A 19,195-nucleotide genomic window follows, 5' to 3' on the forward strand; every position below is an offset into this window, starting at 1 on the left:
CTCTTCTTTTCCGATTTGGATTCCTTTTATTTCTTTGTCTTCTCTGATTGCTGTGGCTAACACTTCCAAAACTATGTTGAATAATAGTGGTGAGAGTGGGCAACCTTGTCTTGTTCCTGATCTTAGTGGAAATGGTTTCAGTTTTTCACCATTGAGGACAATGTTGGCTGTGGGTTTGTCATATATGGCCTTTATTATGTTGAGGAAAGTTCCCTCTACGCCTACTTTCTGCAGGGCTTTTATCATAAATGGGTGTTGAATTTTGTCGAAAGCTTTCTCTGCATCTATTGAGATGATCATATGGTTTTTCTCCTTCAATTTGTTAATATGGTGTATCACATTGATTGATTTGCGTATATTGAAGAATCCTTGCATTCCTGGGATAAACCCCACTTGATCATGGTGTATGATCCTTTTAATGTGCTGTTGGATTCTGTTTGCTAGTATTTTGTTGAGGATTTTTGCATCTATGTTCATCAGTGATATTGGCCTGTAGTTTTCTTTCTTTGTGACATCTTTGTCTGGTTTTGGTATCAGGGTGATGGTGGCCTCGTAGAATGAGTTTGGGAGTGTTCCTCCCTCTGCAATATTTTGGAAGAGTTTGAGAAGGATAGGTGTTAGCTCTTCTCTAAATGTTTGATAGAATTCACCTGTGAAGCCATCTGGTCCTGGGCTTTTGTTTGTTGGAAGGTTTTTAATCACAGTTTCAATTTCAGTGCTTGTGATTGGTCTGTTCATATTTTCTATTTCTTCCTGGTTCAGTCTCGGCAGTTTGTGCATTTCTAAGAATCTGTCCATTTCTTCCAGGTTGTCCATTTTATTGGCATAGAGTTGCTTGTAGTAATCTCTCATGATCTTTTGTATTTCTGCAGTGTCAGTGGTTACTTCTCCTTTTTCATTTCTAATGCTATTGATCTGAGTCTTCTCCCTTTTTCTCTTGATGAGTCTGGCTAATGGTTTATCAATTTTGTTTATCTTCTCAAAGAACCAGCTTTTAGTTTCATTGATTTTTGCTATTGTTTCCTTCATTTCTTTTTCATTTATTTCTGACCTGATCTTTATAATTTCTTTCCTTCTGCTGGCTTTGGGGTGTTTTTGTTCTTCTTTCTCTAATTGCTTTAGGTGCAAGGTTAGGTTGTTTATTCGAGATGTTTCCTGTTTCTTGAGGTAGGCTTGTATTGCTATAAACTTCCCTCTTAGCACTGCTTTTGCTGCGTCCCATAGGTTTTGGGTCGTCGTATCTCCATTGTCATTTGTTTCTAGGTATTTTTTGATTTCCCCTTTGATTTCTTCAGTAATCACTTCGTTATTAAGTAATGTATTGTGTAGCCTCCATGTGTTTGTATTTTTTACAGATCTTTTCCTGTAATTGATATCTAGTCTCATAGCGTTGTGGTCGGAAAAGATACTTGATACGATTTCAGTTTTCTTAAATTTACCAAGGCTTGATTTGTGACCCAAGATATGATCTATCCTGGAGAATGCTCCATGAGCACTTGAGAAAAATGTGTATTCTGTTGTTTTTGGGTGGAATGTCCTATAAATATCAATTAAGTCCATACTGTTTAATGTATCATTTAAAGCTTGTGTTTCCTTATTTATTTTCATTTTGGATGATCTGTCCATTGGTGAAAGTGGGGTGTTAAAGTCCCCTACTATGATTGTGTTACTGTCGATTTCCCCTTTTATGGCTGTTAGTATTTGCCTTATGTATTGAGGTGCTCCTATGTTGGGTGCATAAATATTTACAATTGTTATACCTTCCTCTTGGATCGATCCCTTGATCATTATATAGTGTCCTTCTTTGTCTCTTGTAATAGTCTTTATTTTAAAGTCTATTTTGTCTGATATGAGAATTGCTACTCCAGCTTTCTTTTGATTTCCATTTGCATGGAATATCTTTTTCCATCCCCTCACTTTCAGTCTATATGTGTCTCTAGGTCTGAAGTGGGTCTCTTGTAGACAGCATATATATGGGTTTGTTTTTGTATCCATTCAGCCAGCCTGTGTCTTTTGGTGGGAGCATTTAATCCATTTACATTCAAGGTAATTATCAATATGTATGTTCCTATTCCCATTTTCTTAAATGTTTTGGGTTTGTTATTGTAGGTGTTTTCCTTCTCTTGTGTTTCTTGCCTAGAGAAGTTCCTTTAGCATTTGTTGTAAAGCTGGTTTGGTGGTGCTGAACTCTCTCAGCTTTTGCTTGTCTGTAAAGGTTTTAATTTCTCCATCGAATCTGAATGAGATCCTTGCTGGGTAGAGTAATCTTGGTTGTAGGTTTTTCTCCTTCATCACTTTAAGTATATCCTGCCACTCCCTTCTGGCTTGCAGAGTTTCTGCTGATAGATCAGATGTTAACCTTATGGGGATTCCCTTGTGTGTTATTTGTTTTTTTTTCCCTTGCTGCCTTTAATATGTTTTCCTTATATTTAATTTTTGACAGTTTGATTAATATGTGTCTTGGCGTGTTTCTCCTTGGGTTTATCCTGTATGGGACTCTCTGTGCTTCCAGGACTTGATTAACTATTTCCTTTCCCATATTAGGGAAGTTTTCAACTATAATCTCTTCAAAAATTTTCTCAGTCCCTTTCTTTTTCTCTTCTTCTTCTGGGACCCCTATAATTCGAATGTTGGTGCGTTTAATGTTGTCCCAGAGGTCCCTGAGACTGTCCTCAGTTCTTTTCATTCTTTTTTCTTTATCCTGCTCTGTAGTAGTTATTTCCACCATTTTATCTTCCAGGTCACTTATCCTTTCTTCTGCCTCAGTTATTCTACTATTGATCCCATCTAGAGTATTTTTAATTTCATTTATTGTGTTTTTCATCATTGCTTGGTTCCTCTTTAGTTCTTCTACATCCTTGTTAAATGTTTCTTGCATTTTGTCTATTCTATTTCCAAGATTTTGGATCATCCTTACTATCATTATTCTGAATTCTTTTTCAGGTAGACTACCTATTTCCTCTTCATTTGTTAAGTCCCGTGTGTTTTGACCCTGCTCCTTCATCTGCTGTGTGTTTTTCTGTCGTCTCATTTTGCTTATCTTACTGTGTTTGGGGTCTCCTTTTCACAGGCTGCAGGTTCGTAGTTCCCGTTGTTTTTGGTATCTGTCCCCAGTGGCTAAGGTTGGTTCAGTGGGTTGTGTAGGCTTCCTGGTGGAGGGAAGTAGTGCCTGAGTTCTGGTGGATGAGGCTGGATCTTGTCTTTCTGGTGGGCACGTCCACGTCTGGTGGTGTATTTTGGGGTGTCTGTGGCCTTATTATGATTTTAGGCAGCCTCTCTGCTAATGGATGGGGTTGTGTTCCTGTCTAGCTAGTTGTTTGGCATAGGGTGTCCGGCACTGTAGCTTGCTGGTCGTTGAGTGAAGCTGGGTCTTGATGTTGAGATGGAGATCTCTGGGAGATTTTTGCCGTTTGGTATTACGTGGAGCTGGGAGGTCTCTTGTGGACCAGTGTTCTGAAGTTGGCTCTCAGAGGCATGGCCCTGATGCCTGGCTGGAGCACCAAGAGCCTTTTGTCCACACGGCTCAGAGTAAAAGGGAGAAAAAATAGAAAGAAAGAAAGAAAGAAAGAGGCTATAATATAGTGAAGTAAAGTAAAGCTATTGTAAAGCAAAGCTATACAGACAAAATCTTACCCAGAAGCATATACATATACATTCACAAAAAAAAAGGAAAAGGGGAAAAATTAATATCTCCTGCTCCCAAAGTCCACCTCCTGAATTTGGGATGATTCGTTGTCTATTCAGGTATTCAACAGATGCAGGCACATCAAGTTGATTGTGGAGTTTTAATCCGCTGCTTCTGAGGCTGCTGGGAGAGATTTCCCCTTCTCTTCCCTGTTCGCACAGCTCCCGGGGTTCAGCTTTGGATTTGGACCCGCCTCTGCGTATAGGTCGCCTGAGGGCGTCTGTTCCCTGCCCAGACAGGACGGGGTTAAAGGAGCAGCTGCTTCAGGGGCTCTGGCTCACCCAGGCCGCGGGGATGGAGCGGTACGGAGGAGGCGGGGTGAGCCCGCGGCGGCCGAGGCCGGCGTGACGTTGCACTAGCCTGAGGCGCGCAGTGCGTTCTCCCGGGGAAGTTGTCCCCGGATCCCGGGACCCTGGCAGTGGCGGGCTGCACAGGCTACCGGGAGGGGCGGTGTGGAGAGTGACCTGTGCTCACACACAGGCTTTTTGGAGGCGGCAGCAGCAGCCCCAGCGTCTCACGCCCGTCTCTGGGGTCCGCACTGATCGCCGCGGCTCGCGCCCTTCTCTGGAGTTCGTTTAAGTGGCGCTCTGAATCCCCTCTCCTTGCGCACCAGGAAACACAGAGGGAAGAAAAAGTCTCTTGCCTCTTCGGCAGCTGCAGACCTTTTCCCAGTCTCCCTCCCGGCTAGCTGTGGTGCGCCAACCCCTTCAGGCTGTGTTCACGCCGCCAGCCCCAGTCCTCTCCCTGCGATCCGACCGAAGCCCGAGCCTCAGCTCCCAGCCCCCGCCCGCCCCGGCGGGTGAGCAGACAAGCCTCTCGGGCTGGTGAGTGCTGGTCGGCACTGATCCTCCGTGCGGGAACCTCTCCGCTTTGCCCTCCGCACCTCTGTGGCTGCGCTCTCCTCCGCGGCTCCGAAGCTTCCCCCCTCTGCCACCCGCAGTCTCTGTCCACGAAGGGGCTTCCTAGTGCGTGGAAACCTTTCCTCCTTCACAGCTCCCTCCCACTGGTGCAGGTCCCGTCCCTATTCTTTTGTCTCTGTTATTTCTTTTTTCTTTTGCCCTACCCAAGTACGGGGGGAGTTTCTTGCCTTTTTGGAGGTCGGACATTTTCTTCCAGCGTTCAGTGGGTGTTCTGTAGGAGCAGTTCCACGTGTAGATGTATTTCTACTGTATCTGTGGGAAGGAAGGTGATCTCTGCGTCTTACTCTTCCGCCATCTTCTCTCCTCCCCCCCATAATTCTTAACTTATCTTCACTGTAGGAATAGTATACTAGCCACAACCACCTTTTTTATACTTATAACTTCTTTAGGGTTTTTTGGTCTATAAATCAGGCATTTAATCAAGTCCATAGTCATGACCAGGGCAAGACTGGAGCAAATAAGAGTTTTCAAGCTTGGTTCTAGAGTCTCTTTACTTTGTTGAAGGGGATTGCCTTGGTCACCAAACTAATATAATAATTTAGTTCTTGTGGAACTATGTTCTGATTTAGCAGCATAGTGTTTTGTTTGTTTGTTTGTTTGTTTTTCCCCCCTGAGAGCACTAAGTATTTCCTCTTTCAATCTTTTCCATTTCTTTAAACCAAATGGAATTAGGTCAGGGCTGGGGCACTGGCATTCCTTCCAGTGTTCTGTCAAGAATAAGGTCAAATTTTGTGGGTTCCGTTCCTTTTATTTCTCTGTCGAGTCGACATTTGAGAACCAGAGGATTTTCTAGGACTTCTAAAATGTCCTGTCCTGGTTCCCCCGAAACTCTGCACCCTCAGAAGAAAACACATATGCCAATGGTTTAGAAAACCTTAATATCTAAGGATAATTTAAGGATACTTCAGTCTGAAGAAAGAGGAATAGAATAAATGACATCCTCAAACTTGCCTTTCTGTGATTCTAAAGTATTTCAAGTCCTAACATAATGATACTAAAATATGTGGAAGATAGTGGTAGGATAAGTATGAATTGAGCGGATATTAAAAATTAAACTCATATCTATTTGTGGGCTATAGTTTCCATCTATGTTTATGATTTCAAAAACAAGTATTTAATTTTTAAAACGAGCTTAATGGCCTTGAATTGTTTTTGAACAGCTGGAAATCCTTTAGAGTAACATCAAAGGTGATTACTCCTTCATGGCAAGAGATCAGGGGGTTTGTGTCTCTTGGATTGAGGTTAGCTCAAACATTTTTTTTTTTTTTTTTTGCTGAACACACACACACACACACACACACACACACACACACACACACACACGCAGAGTATTCTTTTTTAAATAAATCTTTTATTCTGAATTCAAGGGCTCTGAAAAAGCTTTAAATGCCCCCTGTAGGGGAGCTCAAACCCAACAATGCAAACATCTGACTTTATCCTATGTTTCTTCCTCAAAAAGATGAGAAGGACTCAGGGGAAGGTTTGCCTATTTTTATCCATGAAACAAGGTCACTAAATATGTTATGTCAGTTAAATCAAATTCCTTTCTTTTAAAAACGTTTCTGTGTAATATGTTGGGTCTCCTTTTTGCTACAATTTAAGAGTGACATGGGTTCTGTAACTATTATTTTCCTCGTTGGTTATAAGCATCTGAATATTTGGTTGACATTTCTGAAATAAATATAGCTACTGGAGCACTAGCATTCTGATTTAAAAATCTGACTACATTAGAAGAAAATTAACCTTTTCAAAAAGTCACTGTTCTAAGGAATGGTTTTAATCAAATGAGCTTTAAATGTTGTACCTGCAGTTAGAATTTTTAGAGGGATTGCAACTCCCCAGTGATCTATGTTTTGTATGAGAAAAAAAAAAATCAAATATACTATGGGAAAAGTAACTATGAAAATTATAAGAAGATCTCAATGAAGCTAAGTTTCTTTGACTGAAATGGTTTTTAAAGTAACATCAGGTTCAGAAATCAAAGTAGAGGGGCTTCCCTGGTGGCGCAGTGGTTGAGAATCTGCCTGCTAATGCAGGGGACACGGGTTCGAGCCCTGGTCTGGGAAGATCCCACATGCCACGGAGCAGCTGGGCCCGTGAGCCACAATTGCTGAGCCTGCGCGTCTGGAGCCTGTGCCCCGCGACGGGAGGGGCCGCGATGGAGAAAGGCCCGCGCACCGCGATGAAGAGCGGTCCCCGCACCGCGATGAAGAGTGGCCCCCGCTTGCCGCAACTGGAGAAAGCCCTCGCACGAACCGAAGACCCAACACAGCCAAAAATAAATAAATAAATAAATAAGAAAATCCTTAAAAAAAAAAAAAAAAAAAAAAAAAAAGAAATCAAAGTAGAAAGTGACTTTATTATAAGTAGCTTTGATATCTTCACAGGAAAATATCAGGTTTCTGATATTGTATGTTTTGATATTGTATGAAATTGTATGTTTTCTGTTGGATTCTTCCATGATACACTTGTTTATCTATTTATTTCATATTTGACAGACACTTTCACTGTGCTAAACAGAAAAACTGAGGGTGGGGCTAGGGAGCTGTTGTAGAGAAGCACCAGATCTATTATACATAGCAGGTTGTTAAAATATTAAGTACTTTATATACATATTAAACATTTTAATGAAAATTATAGTGCACATGAGTTTCAGTCTACAAACTTAAGTATGCCAGACATATTTTTCCGCTTCTTTTAACTTTCTTTCAATTGGCTTACTTGGATATCGAAGTCCGGATCCCACCAGTTAGTGGAAAATTTCACCTCGAGAATTCTTGGGGTTCCTGCTCACTCTGGGGTTCAGTTGAGGTGTTGGGGCCTGTTATGGATTAAACTGTTTCTCCCCAAAAGATATGTTGAAGTCCTAACCTGCGGTACCTCAGAATGTGACCTTACTTGGAAATAGGGTCATTGTAGATATAATTAGTTAAGATGAGGTTATATTGGAGTCAGATGGGCCATTAATCCAATATGACTGGTGTCCTTTTGAGAAGAGGACAAAGACACACAGGGAGAAGACAGCCATGTGACGATGGAGGCAGAGATTGGAATGATGCAGTTTACAAACCAAGGAACACCAAGGATTGCCAGTGCCACCGGAAGTAAGAAGAAGCAGGGAATGATTCTCTCCTACAGGTTTCAGAGGGAGTATGACCCCACCAACACCTTGATTTTGGACTTCTAGCCTCCAGGGCTGTAAGACAATAAATGTCTGTTCCAAGTCACCTGGTATGTAGTACTTTGTTAGGAATTGATACAGGGCTTTATACCAGGCAAGGTGTTAATGTGGATGGCAGGGCATCTGGTTTCTGGTCCTCTGGACACATAGATAAATGCTGAGCAGGCCACTGTCCCTGTTGACTCCCAAGGCCTGGTAGTCCCTGTGGTTTGTATACCATGCTTGGGATTCAGGTACTATTCAGGAGGCAGGGACCTCTGATCTCTTTACCTGGTATATCAAGTGGCTACCATTGCAGCTCTGACTCACTCTAGGGGCACTGCCCAGAAGAGTAAGACTTCCTCACTTCCTCTTCTAGCCCGGGGAGATTTTTGATATTTTGGAAGGTAGCTCCCTTCTCCTGCCTGCTCTTCTAGACTACTCTGTTTCTTCTTTCAAAATTGTGTCCCCTTTACCTTTTCCTCCAGTCTTATAAATTGCCCTAAGGGATTAAGCTTTGGGAAAACATCAGAGATGGAGTCTTACTCTGTGTCCACCCCCCCAAACCCCTATCCCTCCTTTGGCAATGAAACCATAAACAATGGAAGAGAGCCTGATGCAGGTAGATTGGGGAAGGAAAAAGTGGAAAATATAAATAGAAAAGGTTTATAAAATACTCTATCAAACTATTATCCAGCCACAAAATTATTAACTAGGCTACATTAAATTATCCAGTGGATTTTTGTACAATTTGCCCAGTCTCCTTATGTTCTGACAGTAAATTAAATTTAGCAGACTGAGCCTGAAAAAAGAGATCAAGAGAGTAGTGTTTACTGCAATGTTTCAGTGATGGGAACCATTAATGGGTCTTTCCAAGATTCAATTTTAGGAAATTTTTGCATGAATAATTGACTGACTCAACCATATACATTACTGGTCACCAGATGACAGGTATATTGATTTTTAAGACAGGCAAAGTAACCAGACACAACAAATTACGAGCCAGCTATCTTGGCTTTCTTAAGTCAGTGATTCCAAACCTGGCTCAGACACAGTGAGACTCATTTTAAAAATACATGCCCAGTCTTCAGTACTGGACATTGCCATCTGGAATAAGGTCAGGGAATCGGTGGTTTTTAAAAATCCCTGGGTGAGTTTCCCTGGTGGCGCAGTGGTTGGGGGTCCGCCTGCCAGTGCAGGGGAGCCCTGGTCTGGGAAGATCCCACATGCCACGGAGCAGCTGGGCCCGTGCACCACAACTACTGAGCCTGCGCTCTAGAGCCCATGTGCCACAACTACTGAGCCTGAGCTCCACAACTACTGAGGCCCGCAAGCCCTAGAACCCGTGCTCCACAACAAAGAGTAACCCCTGCTCACCGCAGCTAGAGAAAGCCTGCGTGCAGCAACAAAGACCCAACGCAGCCAAAAATAAAATAAATAAAATAAATAAATTTTAAAAAAAAGATTAGAGCTGTTTAAAAAAATAAAAATACCTGGGTGATTTTGGCCAATTTGGGGGAAGCACCAACCTAAAAGATGAAGTTAATAATCTGAGCAAGGATTATTAAATATATGTGTAGCCTAAATAAACTTGTGTATTTAGTGGTTTGGGATACTGTCTTCTATTACCTATATAACCTTTGCCCTAGCAGAATTAGCTCCATAGGTTATAATACCCATCTTTATTTTGAAGTTTACAATTAGTATTAAAAGGAATTCATTAGCTTCCTGTAAATAAATCTTTATCACTGTTCCATCAGGCTGGTAGGAAGACTTCTTGCCATTTGATAAAAGGAAAAACTGAGCCAATTTCTAAGTGACACCAAAAGTTAGTCAATTACCAAGACATTCCCAAATATCCTTTAGCAGAATAAGTTTAAATGTGTCCTCCCATATTACCCCAGGGCTTTGAATGCCTATTTTGACCTCAGTTGACACTATCTAGTCCTCTAAATTTAACACTATTATTATTTCTGAAGCTAATCTTCAAAGTATTCTAAATTAATTATGCTGTTTGACTGCTAATAAAAATGACTCATTTTCAATGAAAAGTCATCTTTAAAATACCACTACTTTTGTAATAACCTATTAGGGAAAAGAATCTGAAAAAGAATATATATATACATAGTGTATATATAACCGAATCAGTTTGCTGTACATCTGAAAGTAACACAACATGTAAATCAACTATATTTCAATAAAAAATAAAATAAAAAAATAAAATAAAATACCGCTATAATACAAGAGTCTCACTTGCTTCAGCAAGTATTGTGGATGTGCATGTGAATATGTGTGTGTGTGTGTGTGTGTGTGTGTGTGTGTGTGTAGCAAGTTGTGCCTATCACACCCCTTTTCCCATTCTTGGCTAAGATGTATGCCAATTAGGAACAATAACCCACCGATACAATGATGAAACTAGACAAGATAAGGTGAATTGCTTAACTACATGTGTCTGGTAAATTTAGAAAAAACCGTTGATCTGGTAGATTTAGGAAGACATAAAGTCTATCCAGGTGCTAAAATTCACTGGATAATTCAGATAAAAATACACCTATGGAGAAGCACCTAACAAAAAGACACTGTCTAGTTAATTGTAGAGCAAGAAAGAATCTTTGTTTGTTGGGGGACTTGATACAGAGCCCAGCCCAGAAAGCCAAAGCGCTGGTGGAAGAGGCTTCCAGGAAAGCAAGGAAAGCAAAGAAAGGAATGCTAACCAACCTAACCTACTGGGGCTTATCACTTCTCCAGAGTTGCGGTATTTAGAATTGTTTGTGTAAGAAGTAATAAAAACCTGGCAGGCTGGTACCTGTTAAGCTGCTGACATATGTTATCCATGCAGCTTGTGGATTGGCTCTGCATTCCTTCATGTGGGAGCCAGAGTAGCTACACAGCCCTCATGTCAGCAAAACAAAGCAAAGCTTGACAAAAAACTCAACTCTGACCTCAGTGCCACCTCTTTTTCTCTCAATTCCTGCTCAAGAGTGACGCAACTCCTCGCGTTTGGAGGTGCATGCTGCCTTTGGGAAGACATCAGCTTGATGCTTTGAATTGCTTTGCTCTTTTTTTCTCATGTGGCTGTTTTTCTACATAAGATTTCTGGCTAAGGAGCTTCTTTGCCTTGGTTTCCTTTCCTAGACTGATCTAAATCTATGTCCTTTGTTCTTCACTGGGTTTTGGGACTCAGCATCTGATTACTTTGATGTGATTCGGGAGTAAACAGAGAACATTTGAGGAATGCAAAATGCACCCACCCCCCCAGAAGGAATTCTGAGCAGGTTGCTTAAGATGAATATTTGCCACAGATTCTGCTCTTCTCCATGCAAATACTTTAGGGAGTATGGGATTCCAGCTTGGTTTGGAGTGTGTTTAAATGTTTCCACTCAGTTTATTAGGTTTTTAATAGAAGGTTTACTCTAAAATAATCTGCTGAACAAAATGAAAACAGGGACAACCTGCTCAGTAAAAAAATTAATATATTTTCAGAAATCAGTGCCACTCATTATGGCTTTTACTTTACAGTTTGTGAATAGGGGGCTGGTGGAAAGTTGAAGGCAGGTTGACAGCGTTGTGTAGGTGGAACGCCTACAACCCTAGGGTATACCATTTATGCAGTTGTCTCTGAGTAATGACAAAGGGATTCACCTTGCTCCTTGGGAAGTTTCATCTCACAGGAGGAGTTTTCCAGAAGCAGATTCATACATGAGGGAAACAATCCTCTGAAAATCAGAGAAGCTGGTCACCATTAAAATACCGTGTTGGGAAGTTATTTTCTCATATCCGAGCTCAAAGTTTCAGATGATCCTCAACTTGAACACATTTCACTTCTTATTAAATGGTACCGCCATGTGTTGCTCGTGCCAGCACCTTGGCACTTGTCCTGGGCAACTCTGTTTCTTTTGCCTTTGTAGCCAATGCATTACCAAATGTGGTTGCGTCAGCCCCTGAATAATACTGTAAGTCTGTCAAATCTTATCTCCACTGCTGCCATCTTCTGTCCAGACAGAACCCCTAACTGGCCCTCCTGCTTTCACACACCCCTTCCAATCAATTCTGTACAGAGCAGCCAACATGATCTTTTACACATGTGAATTTTTATTTTCATCAGAGTTGTTCATGTGCATAGTTTAAGAAGTCATAATTCTACAATTCTTACAATAACTGCCCAGAAATAACAGAGCTGTCTCCTCCCTACCCTGCATTCTCAGTCCCAGCAGTAACTATTTTCAACCCCTTTAGTTGGCCTCTCTCATTTCTCTATATTTCCCCTATATTTCTAAACTGCAAGTTTATACTACTTTTACTTCATTTTTCTGTTTTAGACATTATTTTCTGACTTTCTGTTTACTATTGAAGATGAGAATTTAAGCCTTCTTAAATTCTTCTCTGCCCCACCCCATCTTCCAAATAGAATGATATCATAATTTCAAGTTAGATCAAAATTCAGTGTTTATATTGCTCTGAATGTGATTTTTAGTCACAGCTGAGTCATGTGGCCTACTATTATTATATTTCCTTTCCAGTTTGACTCGTTTATCTTGTTAATAATTGTTTGGGTTTTGTTGGCTCAGTTGTCTGTATACATATCACTAATCCATCCCTCATTCTCTGCAAAAAGTGGAGACCCCAGTACTAATACATGCTTATGTTCCAATATGGTCTGGTGAGTTTCAAGGCCTGCTACATAGCTGCCAGGGGTTTTATTCTGCCCTCATCCTGAAGAATTCTATTGCTTCTCCTTTTGTATTAGATCCTCTGTTTCCTAAGACACTAAAATGACTAAATGATTTTGTTCTATCTTCATACTTGATTGAGATAATTAATACTAGGTTGGAAATTATTTTTGCTCAAAATTTCAAGTAATTACTCTGTTGTTTTCTAGCTTCCAGAATTAACCTTGAGTAATCCAATGGTATTCTGGTTCTGGATACTTTGTACATGACACTCCCCTCTTTTATTCCACTGGTCCCCTTTAGGGCCAGTGTGCCTTGGTGTGGGTTTCTTCTTCCTCCCTGCATAGGTTTTACTCCCTGTGTGTTCCTCTTTTTTTGCTATTTCTTTATTTTGGTTTTTGACTCTCCCAATAGAGACTTTCCTCAACCATCGAGCAATCTCTGGCTTTCCATTCATATTTCAACAAACTGCTGGAAGCTTTGTGGTGAGGATTTGTATACTGGGGAACTTTACTCCAGAGCAGGGTTTGGCAACCTGAGGCCCATGGGTCAAATATGACCCACTGCTTGTTTTTGTATGGTGCTAAGGCTGGTTTTTACAAAGTATTAAATGTTGGAGAAAATCATGAGGATAATGATATTTTGTGACATATGAAACTTCTTCATATTTTACTTCAATTAACTTACTGTAGAGAACAGTGAATCCTCATAGCTAGAATTCCTGTATGGAAGAAAATGATCTCACATTTCATGCCAAGGGATTGGGGTGGTATTCTTCATTTAGAATATTCCTGACCTTTTCATAGTCTGGATGCCAACTGCTAGAGAGTTCTAGTACCAATACAAACAGAGACAATTCAGGAACCATCCCCTCAAGCCTGCTTCCACCTGAATGGTTGGAGAAGACCATGCTGATAGGGCTGCTCTGTAAAGAATTATAATATGACCAGAGTGGAAATGTGCTGTACCAAGATTTGCAAGTCCCAGATGGGTGCTGAGGGATATTCTGCACCATAGGGGAAGGACAGGAGGCAGAAACACAGCAGAGACTCATGGGAACACATGCGTGATCAGCATCTGAGGTTACTTTTAACATCAAGGTAAGTGGAACCTCTCAAAAATGTTGATTGGTTCACATCACTGTACTACTCAAACATTCCCATGGTTTCCCACCACATTTACCACCAACTCCAAGTTTTTAACCTAGAAAACCCAGCATGCTCTGGCCTCTCCTCTCTCTTGACCTCCTCTTCTGCCCTTTTACCCTTTGCTCAGTGTGCCCCACCAGCACTGGTTTCCTCACTGCTCCTTGATCACGCTGAGCTAGTTTCCTTCTCACAGTCTTTGCATTTGCTCTTCCCCCTACCTGGAACACTGTTTCTCCAGATCTTCAGATGCCCTAAGCTCTTCCTTCATTCAGGTGTCTGCACAAATATCACCTCCTCAGGGAGGTCTTTCCTAACCATCCTTTCTAAAATTGTCCCCACACATCGTCTGTCACTCCAAATCCTCCTTTCAGTGAGTTTTGTCTGTTTCATCTCAGACCCATTTCCCACCTTCACCTGGTCTTTATGGACTGTAGAGATTGATCCTTGCAAATTACATCTCCCAGCCTCCTGTGCCAATTGACTTCCAGTTAAGTTTGGTCAAGACAGACATTAGTCTTTGGGGGGGGGGGGGCGATTGGGGGAGAAGGAAGGGAGAGAAAAACCCAGGAAATTTCTCCCCTTTTCTCTTTGGGGGTGGCATCACCAGAAATGACTACTTCTCTTCCACAGTTCCAGGATTTCATGGTTCTTTGGCCCCTGGGCTTCTATAATACCACTTCTTCCTTTTATTCTGTAACCTGAGGGGAAATTGCAAATCACTGAATTGCCTCATTGTCACCTGTTTGTTCTTTAAGCATTTCTATGTCGTAACTAATTCCTGAGATTAAATTCTGGACTATTGTTTATTGGGCTACCACTCTCCTGCCCAGATCCTGATTGATATATCCTGTTTTATGTTTTCCATGGCGTTCATCACTCCCTGTTATCATATTATTTTCGATTTACTTGTTTACTTTCTTTCTCCCTTTTTAGAATGTAACTTCCATGAGGCCCACATGCTTGAGGATCTTGGAGCAGGCATCTGAACCTGCTGAGAAATAGAGAGCCATGTATTTCTACTTCCTGATCATTTATAGGCGAGCTGGACAGAAGGACCAGCTGTGTGTTTCTCCTGGAGAGCGGTAAGGAAGGAAGCAGGCACATTCAGAAACATGGAAGGTCTAGTGCTACAAGGAAAGCTCTAAATGCTCTAAAAAGTTCTCTATAGTATTTCTAGCTGCAGAGAAAGATGTCCAAGTTCTGGCTCCAGGAGCCCACTGAGAGGAATGGGAAATGGCGCTATGGAAAGGGCAGAATGGAGCAGGTAGGAACTCATGTATTAAACCAATAACAGCTAATGTTGGACACTGTTTTGTGTCCTGTCCTAAGGTTTTGCATTCTTAACTCTAATATGAATAAATGTGAATAACAATGTATAAATGGTATAAAAGTACATATTTGAAAATACCCAAACTAACCACATGCTCTATATGTTTTTAAAAAGTTGGGCAATTTAATTTGTTTTTGGATTCCTGATGTACTTTTAATGAAACAAATCAGTGATATACATAAATAAACTGGTGAATATTAATCCCAGACACACACCAGCATACAAGATGAGTAAGTGTAACTGCTTTGCTAAAGGTGAAAATGACAGATGGGATGAAGGATGATGTTTTGTCTCCTCACAGAGGGCTTTGTACATGTAATAAGTGGGTCTCTTGTATCTATTTCATACCATTTTTAGTAGCCACTTTTAGTTCCAAGTATTACTTAGGAGTTATGGGTCTTAATTTTCAAGTAGGTAGAATTGCTTGGGTATTTTTATTATTTATTCTAATTTTATTGGATTGTGATTATGGAATATGGCCTGTAAAATCTCTACTCTAAAATTTTTGCTAAGGACCTCTTTTTGTGGCCATTACATAACTGATTTTGTAAATATGCCACAGGCATGTAGGAAGAAAATGACTATTGTCTGTTTGAAGTATCTCTACTTACATTATAATGAGTTTGTTTACTGTATTATTTAATCCCTTTTTTCTTACTTACATCTTCTTATTATTACTTTTCAGCCTGCTTCTGAAAGAGGTATTTAAACATTTCCCACTATGGAGATTTTTTTCTTGTTTATATACACTTTTGCATATATAGAGCTATGAATATTATCCTCTTCGAAAGATATGAATTTTGTCTTATGACTTTTATCATCATGTTCTCTCTTTATCTTGTTTAATACTTGGAACCTGAAACTTAACTTATATGAAATTAATATTTCCTCTGCTATTATTTTTGTTTGTGATTGCCTAGTATTATTTTGTTCTCTCTTTTGTATTTAGCCCTTAAAAAAAATTCCACTGTTGAAAAGTACTTTTCTTATAATCAATATATAGCTCAGGCTTAAAAAAATTTTTTTTTAAAAATATCGTAGTAACAGTACCCGTCTTTAAGTATAAAAATTCAATCTAGTCACATTCAATGTTACAATTGATATACTTGGTTTTATCATATCTATTTTAATTAATATTTACAATTTAATTTGGTATGCCTTTATTTCTTATTTTTGTGTTTGGCCAAGTTACTTTTCTTTTCTTTTTTTTTTAAAATAATTCTACAGCATTTCTATTTCTTGATTGATTGATTGATTGATTGGCTGTGCTGGGTCTTCGTTGCTGCACGCAGGCTTTCTCTAGCGGCCTTTCTTGCTGCAGAGCACAGGCTCCAGACGCGCAGGCTCAATAATTGTGGCTCACGGGCCCAGTTGCTCCGTGGCATGTGGGATCTTCCCAGACCAGGGCTCGAACCCGTGTCCCCTGAACCGGCAGGCAGACTCTCAACCACTGTGCCACCAGGGAAGCCCTTACTTTTCATTTTTAAATTTCCTTTGTCAATTTGGAAGTTCTCTTTAATATTTCTAGCCTATCACTGGCATATTTCCTTTTTGTCACCCTTTTGATCAAGCACATATTTATCTATTGGATTGACCCCAAGTTTTGAACTATGCAAAACCTCAAGGCCTGTGGTCAATTCATAAGTGAATGATGCTCTTCAATGATGCGGTATTTTCCTTTCCACTAATAGGCTTTCAGGAGTTTGAGCCATTAATGGGAAAAAGTAGGAATGTTCTAATGGTAGCATTTGTGAAGAAGACCAGGAAAATACAAATGAGAGAGACTCTTTTTTTTTTTTTTTTTTTTTTTCCACACACACACACTGTATTTTATTTTTACAAGAGATAGATAGACTGACACCAAGCATTGTACATGGATGACCACAACAAAAGCAACAATGATTGCAATTACCAAACATGAAACACACTTATACTATGTCATAAAATTGACATTCAGTCCAGTAATCCTCCACTGTAACAGCTCCTTTACTTTGCAGTGAAAATTGATTTGTATATTCTTTTCCTCTGAGTCCTTGTGGGATTTTTTTTTTTTAATTCAGACAGAAAGTCACAAAAATTATACTCATCCTCATCAGTTCACTCAGTCCCATGTAATTAATTTCTTTTTTTTCATCTTGATCTTTTGTTAGCACTTTTATGAGTTCATCAGTTTTTCATTAGAGTTCTGAAAATGCTTATTCATTCAGTTCAGCAGTACAGTCAGTTACCAGAAACCTGTACTTGTCAGAGTCTTTTCCATGAATTTCTTGAAGATGAAACTCTTTTATAGGAACATATTTGCAAAATCATCAGAGTACACCCAGAACTGTCTGTAAATGACAAAAGACTTAAAAATGACCATGGTTAAAGATTTGATGAAAGTTCATAATAATGCAGTTGACAAGAAAATTAGTTATTTCTGAGATATACATTTTAAAGTAATAACTAGGATTATTACTTATAACATTATACCAGAACATATAAGATTTTTAGACGTTTCCTGTAATGTCTGAAACATTTATATTAACATGTTTCCATACATATTTCCATACAAATACAAATATAAGATTTTTAGAAATTTCATGTAATGTCTGAAACATTTATATTAACATATTTCCATACATATTTCCATACAAATACAAATATAAGATTTTTAGAAATTTCATGTAATGTCTGAAACATTTATATTAACATATTTCCATACATATTTCCATACAAATACAAATATAAGATTTTTAGAAATTTCATATAATGTCTGAAACATTTATATTAACATATTTCCATACATATTTCCATACAAATACAAATATAAGATTTTTAGAAATTTCATGTACTGTCTGAAACATTTATATTAACATATTTCCATACATATTTCCATACAAATACAAATATAAGATTTTTAGAAATTTCATGTAATGTCTGAAACATTTATATTAACATATTTCCATACAAATAACCCAATGAAAGTTTAGTATTAGTTGTTTTGTTTGTTTTTTTATACTGCAGGTTCTTATTAGGCATCAGTTTTATACACATCAGTGTATACATGTCAATCCCAATCGCCCAATTCAGCACATCACCATCCCCACCTCATCGCAGTTTTCCCCCCTTGGTGTCCATATGTCCATTCTCTACATCTGTGTCTCAACTTCTGCCCTGCAAACTGGCTCATCTGTACCATTTTTCTACGTTCCACATACATGCATTAACATACGATATTTGTTTTTCTCTTTCTGACTTACTTCACTCTGTATGACAGTCTCTAGATCCATCCACTTCTCAACAAATGACTCAATTTCGTTCCTTTTTATGGCTGAATAATATTCCATCGTATATATGTACCACAACTTCTTTATCCATTCGTCTGTTGATGGGCATTTAGGTTGCTTCCATGACCTGGCTATTGTAAATAGTGCTGCAATGAACATTCGGGTGCACGTGTCTTTTTGAATTACGGTTTTCTCTGGGTATATGCCCAGTAGTGGGATTGCTGGGTCATATGGTAATTCTATTTTTAGTTTTTTAAGGAACCTCCATATTGTTCTCCATAGTGGCTGTATCAATTTACATTCCCACCAACAGTGCAAGAGGGTTCCCTTTTCTCCACACCCTCTCCAGCATTTGTTGTTTGTAGATTTTCTGATGATGCCCATTCTAACAGGAGTGAGGTGATACCTCATTGTAGTTTTGATTTGCATTTCTCTAATAATTAGTGATGTTGAGCACCTTTTCATGTGCTTTGTGGCCGTCTGTATGTCTTCTTTGGAGAAATGTCTATTTAGGTCTTCTGCCCATTTTTGGATTGGGGTGTTTGTTTCTTTGATATTGAGCTGAATGAGCTGTTTATATATTTTGGAGATTAATCCTTTGTCCGTTGATTCATTTGCAAATATTTTCTCCCATTCTGAGGGTTGTCTTTTCGTCTTGTTTATGGTTTCCTTTGCTGTGCAAAAGCTTTGAAGTTTCATTAGGTCCCACTTGTTTATTTTTGTTTTTATTTCCATTACTCTAGGAGGTGGATCGAAAAAGATCTTGCTGTGATTTATGTCAAAGAGTGTTCTTCCTATGTTTTCCTCTAAGAGTTTTATAGTGTCCAGTCTTATATTTAGGTCTCTAATCCATTTTGAGTTTATTTTTGTGTATGGTGTTAGGGAGTATTCTAATTTCATTCTTTTACATGTGGCTGTCCAGTTTTCCCAGCACCACTTATTGAAGAGACTGTCTTTTCTCCATTGTATATCTTTGCCTCCTTTGTCATAGATTAGTTGACCATAGGTGCGTG

The sequence above is a fragment of the Balaenoptera acutorostrata genome, chromosome 8, assembly GCF_949987535.1.
Source record: "Balaenoptera acutorostrata chromosome 8, mBalAcu1.1, whole genome shotgun sequence".
Taxonomy (NCBI): domain Eukaryota; kingdom Metazoa; phylum Chordata; class Mammalia; order Artiodactyla; family Balaenopteridae; genus Balaenoptera; species Balaenoptera acutorostrata.